A 7,464-nucleotide genomic window follows, 5' to 3' on the forward strand; every position below is an offset into this window, starting at 1 on the left:
TTTCTCAAACTATACCCACCCTGCTACTTCTGGTTGACTTTGTGGACTCTTAATCCAGATGTAAACAACCAGATGTTTTTTTTTCTAACTTGTACAGACTGATGCGTCACCTACTGTGGGAGGAAAAAAAATGTACAGATTAAAATTATTCAGTGTTATGTACTGTAAGTTAATATTTTTGTAGAATGAACATCGGTCTACTTTGCAAAGTGTGGAGGCTGTTTCAACATCGCATTGTAGAAATGCACAGTGATGTATGCAATGGGAAGGAAAGTAGTGAGCGCTTCGTGACAATGTTCTAACCGAGGACGTGGCATTCGGGGGATGTCTCCATTATTGCTCTTGTATTCTTTCTAATGGGGTTTAGTGACTAGTTAACCTGAAAGAAAATGTTGTAACACCATTTGGTTCATGTGTGAAGTGCCCTCCATAGCCAAATGTTGAGATTTTTTTTCTTCTTCTTCTTTGGTTGGAATGTTTGCAGATATTTACATTTTATGAAATTTCCAAAGATTTTGGTTGATAACCCTTTTTTCCTTCTAAATGATTTGAGATGTTCTTATGTTCTCACTGTGTGTTTTAAATATATACAAAAGAGCCACAAACATTTAGTCTTTTAGTATTATATTTGATCATATAACTGCTGCTAACGGGGAACTGAGCTTGGGCCCACTTCAGTGTCTCTCACATAGTCTATTAACACGTATTTAAAAGGACCACATTAAACATTAAACTTTGACTTTGGTTCACTTTTCAAAGGGAAATTTAGTTGCTGGAGAAACTAAAATATTATCCAAAAGTTAAGAAGATCCCAATAACGTTAATGAAGAAGGAAAGACTATCCAGAGATGTTGAGAAAGGGAGTCATTTTCACTCTTATAATTGGATCCATTCATACAAGAACAAGTGACATTTTTATTCTAGGCAATTATAGACCACCTTTCTCTTGACTAACAGCCTGAGGCTGTAAACCACTGCAGAGGAGAGCTCAGAAACAAAAAGAACTAGTGTGCCTTCGCTTCTTGTATTCAGATCACCCCAGGATCATACATTTAAATTGCACTTGGGTCTCTTAATGCTCTGCCAGCCAGAGGATCTCACATTCAGTATGGTGAGCTCCGACTACAAACTGGACACACGTCCACATGCTCATTGGTCACAGCATGTATCATAAAGACACATGGCCAATTTTGAAAGGACTAGAAGGGCAAGAAGAGCCAAGGTCACCTCGTTATTTGTGAGAGATCTTTTAAATTGAGATGGTTTGATGAACGAGTGTGGCCTCAGTGAAAATCTTCACATCTCCAGGAAAGGAAGACTCAAAGCCACAGCTGGGAGGAAACACTAAAAGTGTGAGTGCTTTGAAGTGCAGCCCTAGAAATATGTTGGGTGTGATGGGGTCAAAACAGTGAAATCAACGAGCCAGCCATTACCTGGGTATCTGAGTGCTAGACCTTAAGATTACTGAATCTGTACCTAAATACAGTAAGTATCTTATAGTTCAGGCTTTTTGCCAGGGAAGGTGTGTATCTACAGCAGTGCTTCTTAACATTTTTGAGCTGTGAACCCTTTGGCAAGGAATGAAACTACTCCATAGAAAAAAGTCTGTACTTTGTTGTACGTGATTTTTTTTATATGAACGTCACATTCAGCTTCAAGGAACCGATGAATCTAGAGTCTAGGAACAGACATTCGTTCATGAATCCCAGGTTAAGAAAATTCAGTATAAGGTCATTAAAGCTTCAGTGCTTTAAAAAGACAGAGAGCAGTCCCATTTACTTTGACCAAAATGACTGAGCCTAACCAGAACTGGACCGGTGTCTGGCTTCAAAAAAGTAAAAGAAAGACCCTTTGTGTAACACAGAAAATAATACAGTCCTCACTCACATCTGTTACACTATATTTAGAAGTCAAATGGCTTTGGCTTTGGCTTTGGCTTTGGCATGAAGATTCTTGTAAGAGGAAGCAGAAACTTGCCAAGTGCAAAGTGAAAATGCTCATGCAGAATCAGACCTGCTGGCTTGAGGTTTTTAGTGGTAACCAGCCCATGGGTGAGGAACTCTTGCGTTTCTGAGCCAAAATGGCAAAATTTTGAAAAATACAACTTGATTTCTGTAAGGAATTTTAACTTTACATATCTTTATTGGTGAGTTGGCTGGGACCGTTTTAAAGATGATGAAATGAAGGCCAAGTGACATGCTCGAGTCGGAGCTAAGACAAGTAGCCAGTATCCCGACTCGGAGCACCCGATGGTTATTGCACTGCCCGCCTCTCGCAAATGACCAGTCTGTCTTCACATTTTTACATGATCCTGCCGGCCCCTGCCCCGAGTCCCACCCTGGCTGCATCCAGGTCCATGTTATATTTGTTTTGTTTTTATTTTTTGCTGCTGCCTTCGTGTAGCTATTTTATAGAAGAGTTTCTAAACTTCCCTGCAGTTCACATTCTCGTCTTTATTCTACAAATTGTTAAGATATAACTAGATGTGAGAATGTTCATGCAATAAAAGACTGCTAGCCAAACTAAAATTTGCACTCTGGCCCACTTTTTTAAAAATAAGCTTTCTATTCTGGAATAATTTTAAATTTACAGAACAGTTGCAAAGATAATGCATAGTGCTCCCATATACCCTTTACCCAGCTTCCTGTAAGTGCGAAATATTACATAACCGTGGTACATTTGTCAAAACTAAGAATTTAACATCGATACTTTGGTTGAATTTCACCAGTTCTGCACTGGTATCCTTTTTCTGTTCCCCAGAATCCCATCCAGGACATCATATGGTAGTGGTCTGGCCCCCTTTGAGCCGGAGTGTGTGCGTGGCAGCAGACTGGGAGTCTGCACAGGTCCCCATGTCCTCAGTGTAGACACCACCGAATTGCACCGTAGCAAAAATCAACTGACTCGCCCTTTACCATGTCTCCCATTTATTGCCTTTGCTCAAAACTCCATCCATCTTTGAGGACCAGTATTGAACAGTGAGAAGACAGGAGGGAACAGAAACAAAGCAAGGGGAGACCTATAGCACCCACAAACTGAATGGTTTAAATAAGTGAGTCAGACATTGTTCATTCAACAATGAATTTACTAGTGAGTGCTGAATAGGTCGAAAGCACTGGGCAAGTTACAAGGGAACAGCCTCTACCTCTAAGAAATGCAGCTAGAAGACAAATGCATCTTTATGACCAACCGTAATTGCCATGAGGCGGGGACAAACCAGGCTGGGAGTGGCGGGGAGAGGACAGGTTCTGGGGCAGATAGGACGTCCGTAAAAGTGACCTTGAGGCGCGGGGTGTATTTTGACAGGCCGAGCAGAGCAGGTGAAGGATTTAAAACAATGGCAGGGCTTTCTGCACTGCAAAGAAGTGAACTTGCAGAACCACAGGTTGGGTGGTTTAAACCACGACTGTATTTTTCAATTTTTCATCCCCTTCCCATCTCCCAAACGATACCCGGAAGCCCTTGGCTGACCTTTTTGGTCGACAGAATTAGGCAGGGCTCCCGTGTGCCAAGCCCTGTGTGTGGGAAGCAGTGGAAGCAACTGTAGCCTTTGATTTCGTTACTCCGAGGATCTGAGGGAGAATCCGGGCCAACCTGCACAGTTACAGAGAAGGCCAGGGAGGCCCTGAGAGCATGGCTGCCTGTCCACAGTCCGCCCAACTCTCGTTCCCTCACTCCCTGCCCACGAACCCTTCGCAAGATGCCATTATGTCAGCCCAGTGACACTTTGGCCCTCCAGAAGCCCACAACCCAAGGGCATGTGTAAGCTACTGAAACAGAACACATGTAAGTGCTGGGGGCTGCGTAGTCTACCAGGAAGATTTCTAGGGTGTGGCTGATGATTGGGAGAGTGCTGGGGTGTGATGCCCGGACTGAGGGAGGGGAAGGGTGTAATATGGGAAGCCTTCGTGGAGGAGGTGAAAAGCTGTAAGGAGTGGAAAAGATGCAATGTGGTGTCCAGGGCACTCTGGCTGATGAGAGATGTAGGTTTCTGAGTCAGGGACATGTTAAGAATGGATACACAACATGTTGTAAGCAAAGGATGTCTAGAAGAACAGATTCTGTTCATCTGTCAAGGCTATCACTCTTGTTTTAGTCATTTCTACCAAGCCTTGTTCTAAAAAGCTTTGGAGATCACACCGACAACCATTAATACTGGTCAAGTGAGAAAAGCTTTCCTTTCCTTCCCACTAGCACAAGTATAAGCTGGCTAGTCAGGGCCTTAACCTCATGATACTCTTTATATGCTATTGAACAAGCTACTTAACCTTACTCATTACCCTCCACCTGTGAAATGGGGCTAAGAGTTCCTACATCTCGGAGTAAATATTACGGTGCATGTGGCATGCTTCGCCCAATGTTGACACATAGAAAATAATACACTATGCAAAGATTGCATGGCACGTAAATACTTACACTCATCAGCCTCTATTGGCAACTTCTTGCCGCCTGCCCCTAATCCTTCCTTCATAGGCAGAAAGAGTCATCTGGATTATGCTGTGTGTCTTCCCAAAATCTACCGTGACTTCCCGTTTTCTCTTGTAGTGAATGAACTCCTACCTGCAAACAGAAGGATCTATCTTACAAAGAATGTGTTCAAGCAGAGGCTTGACCTGATGACAGCCCTGTTTCCAAAATGATGGCACTTTCACAAACATCAGTTAATTAAGCCTCACAAATCTAAGAAATCGAGGAAATCGGTGTTGTCCACACCTTAGAAGGAGAGCGAGCAAGGCTCTGAGGGCTATGGTCAGTGCGAGTGACCAGGGCAGTCATCGGAGGCAAATCTAGGTCTGTTTGATGTCAAGGCCTGTGGACATTTCACCATCCCACGGCTGTCTGGAGTTGGGCGGGATCATTGGCTGGATTACAGTATGTCTACTGTCCTTTCTAATTCAGAATCTGGCTCTGCTTGTGGGATTGCAGGCTCACCACCGCCCTCCCTAATGGGGTTCCACTGCACCAGCTTCCATAGACTTTCCCCCGACCAGACAATGCAGCACCCCAAGAGTCTGCCCAATCCTGAGCCTTTGCTCATCCCAGGGGACCTCTCTTCATCTTCAATTCAAACCCATCACTTCTATTGTCTGGATTCTGCTTGAGATCAACCTATCAACTTAAAAAAAAAAAAAGTTTAATAATATCTGGGGATCATAGATTACAGATCAAAACCACCGTGCCGGGTACCAGGAAGAAAGCAACCTTGTTGCCACAGGAACTTTACCACAGGAACCTGTCTGTCTGCAGATATAAAGCAGACAAACAAGTGAACATAAAAAGAGAGACAACTGCAATTTTCAAGCACTTATTTTAGACCATAACACACATCAAAAAGTATAGATGTCAATGAACTAAATCATGAGCAATCATCAAACATAACATTTCTATCCTTACATCTAAGTTGTGCTTTATTTTATTTAATTCACATAATTCTTTTAGCTGGGTAGTCTTATTATTTCTATGTCACAGATGAAGAAATTGAGGCTTAGAGTCGTTAGATAAATGGCAGATGGGTAATATTGGAAGCCAGGCCATCATTGGACTTCTGATCCTGAAATCAGTCAAAATTTTGCTATGTGATGTAGAGGCTGGAATTAATAAGCTACTTATTTTCCCAGTAATTTAATGAGGTTTACAGAGAAACACAAGGACCAGAAGCATTAGATCAAGTTACTGAGATCATGCTTCCAGTAAGTGACTAAGATGGGATTTAAATGCAGAACCATCTGACACCAAATTCTGCATGCAGAGTCCTGGACCACAATGTAGAAGAGCAGACAGCCTGGGCCCTGAGCTAGGGAGGGCATCGTCTCTGTGAAAAGAGCATGAAGAGTTAAGCCTTGTAGGCACCCAGTGCAGGAAAGTGTTTAATAAAGATGGGTTCACTCACTCTTGCAGGTTAGAGCAATCTGAAAGTGCCTCTTGCTGAATCACCTGAGGCCATAGAGCTAATGGCTCAGCCTGGAGGAAAAGCAGGTCTAATACCATTTACCCAGGGAACTTTCAAAGGGAAATATTTAATTTGGTGCCCCGCCATCACCCTATTTCAAAAGGTCACTGCAGCCTACAAGCAGACTGATGAAATGTCGACTGTTCCTCAAACCCTCTGGTGAGCACCCACTGAGTAAGTGCTGGGTGGACAACAGAGTGATCAAGGCATAACCCTCTCCTAAGAAGTTGACAGTCTTGGGAGAAGAGACCCTGGGGTGGGGCGGAAGGGTCACAATCTTGGGAGAAGGAGTACGAGAGTGAGAAAGTTGAAATGTGTAATAATAGTGACAGGCCCACAATGCTTTGAGAATACAGAAGAGGGTTAGGGATTGAGGAAGCAGCAGAAAGTTGCTAGGGAAGATTTTGCAATAAAAATAGCAATTGCAACTAATCTTGGGGAACAAGGAAGAAATTTCCATACAGGAAAATAAGGAAGAAAATTGAAGGTCCAGTGCGATGCTACAAATCCCATTCTAGGAACACCAAGCCATTCCAAACAACTGAATGGCAGGAACAGGGTGTAACTGGGGAGAGGGGCAGGGGTGGGCAGGAGTCTTGATGCCAATAAGGAATTTGAACTGTCCTGTGGGTGATGCGCAGCCACTGAGGAATTTAAGTAGAGAAATAGTTTGATCAGGTTTGCATTTTAGAAGCCCCTCTCGCTCACATTTGTGGTGTTCTTTGAGGCAGAACATACACCATTAAACTCAGAGACGAGAGCTGACACAGGTACCTTCCACCCTGATCCCAGGCTCGTGATTAAGATGCCAGCTGTTCTTGCTCTGACAGGTAGACTAGAAGCATCAGACTCAGGGACAATGGCCTTACAGAGATTGGCTTAGCCAGCTCCCCTGAGAGTGTTCCAGAAAAACGGAATATTAATGAGGAGTTCTATGAATTGGTTCTGCATTTTATGGAATCGACCCTCTGATCTGATTAGATTTAAAGGCTTTAGTGACCCTGTTTCCAGCAAGAAGTGGCATTGGTCGTCCATGGAATGCAATGGCAAAACAATCACTCAAATTTTCACTTGTAGGTACTTGTAACCAAGTGCCAACGGAAGGCATAGCTCTGGATGACTAGGTAGTTGCTGGCATAGAACATTTTAATTAAAATGAGTATAACGGGTTTGGTTGATTGTTTCTAACTATGCTAGAGAACTCGGGAAAAAGAAAATGATGAATTAAGGGCTTCGAATTCCCAGAATCAACATCTGCATAAGTGATCTCATGCTTCTTCTTATGTCCTGAAGGAACTTTTTTCTTCCTGTAGCTGCACGATTTCATTTGAAAAACAAACAAACGTCTAATCCTGCAGGTGGCTGAAGGGCAGAGCAGACAGATTTTCCAACCTCTTATCAGGGGTCCTTTTGTTAAAGTTAGGACATTGGTTAGGAAGTAATGGGATCCCGAAAATTGGGAGGTGGACATATTGAGATAGGGACATGCTGATGAAACTAGAGATTTTGAACTC

This window comes from Pteropus vampyrus, unplaced genomic scaffold (genome assembly GCF_000151845.1).
Source record: "Pteropus vampyrus isolate Shadow unplaced genomic scaffold, Pvam_2.0 Scaffold62, whole genome shotgun sequence".
NCBI classification, from domain to species: domain Eukaryota; kingdom Metazoa; phylum Chordata; class Mammalia; order Chiroptera; family Pteropodidae; genus Pteropus; species Pteropus vampyrus.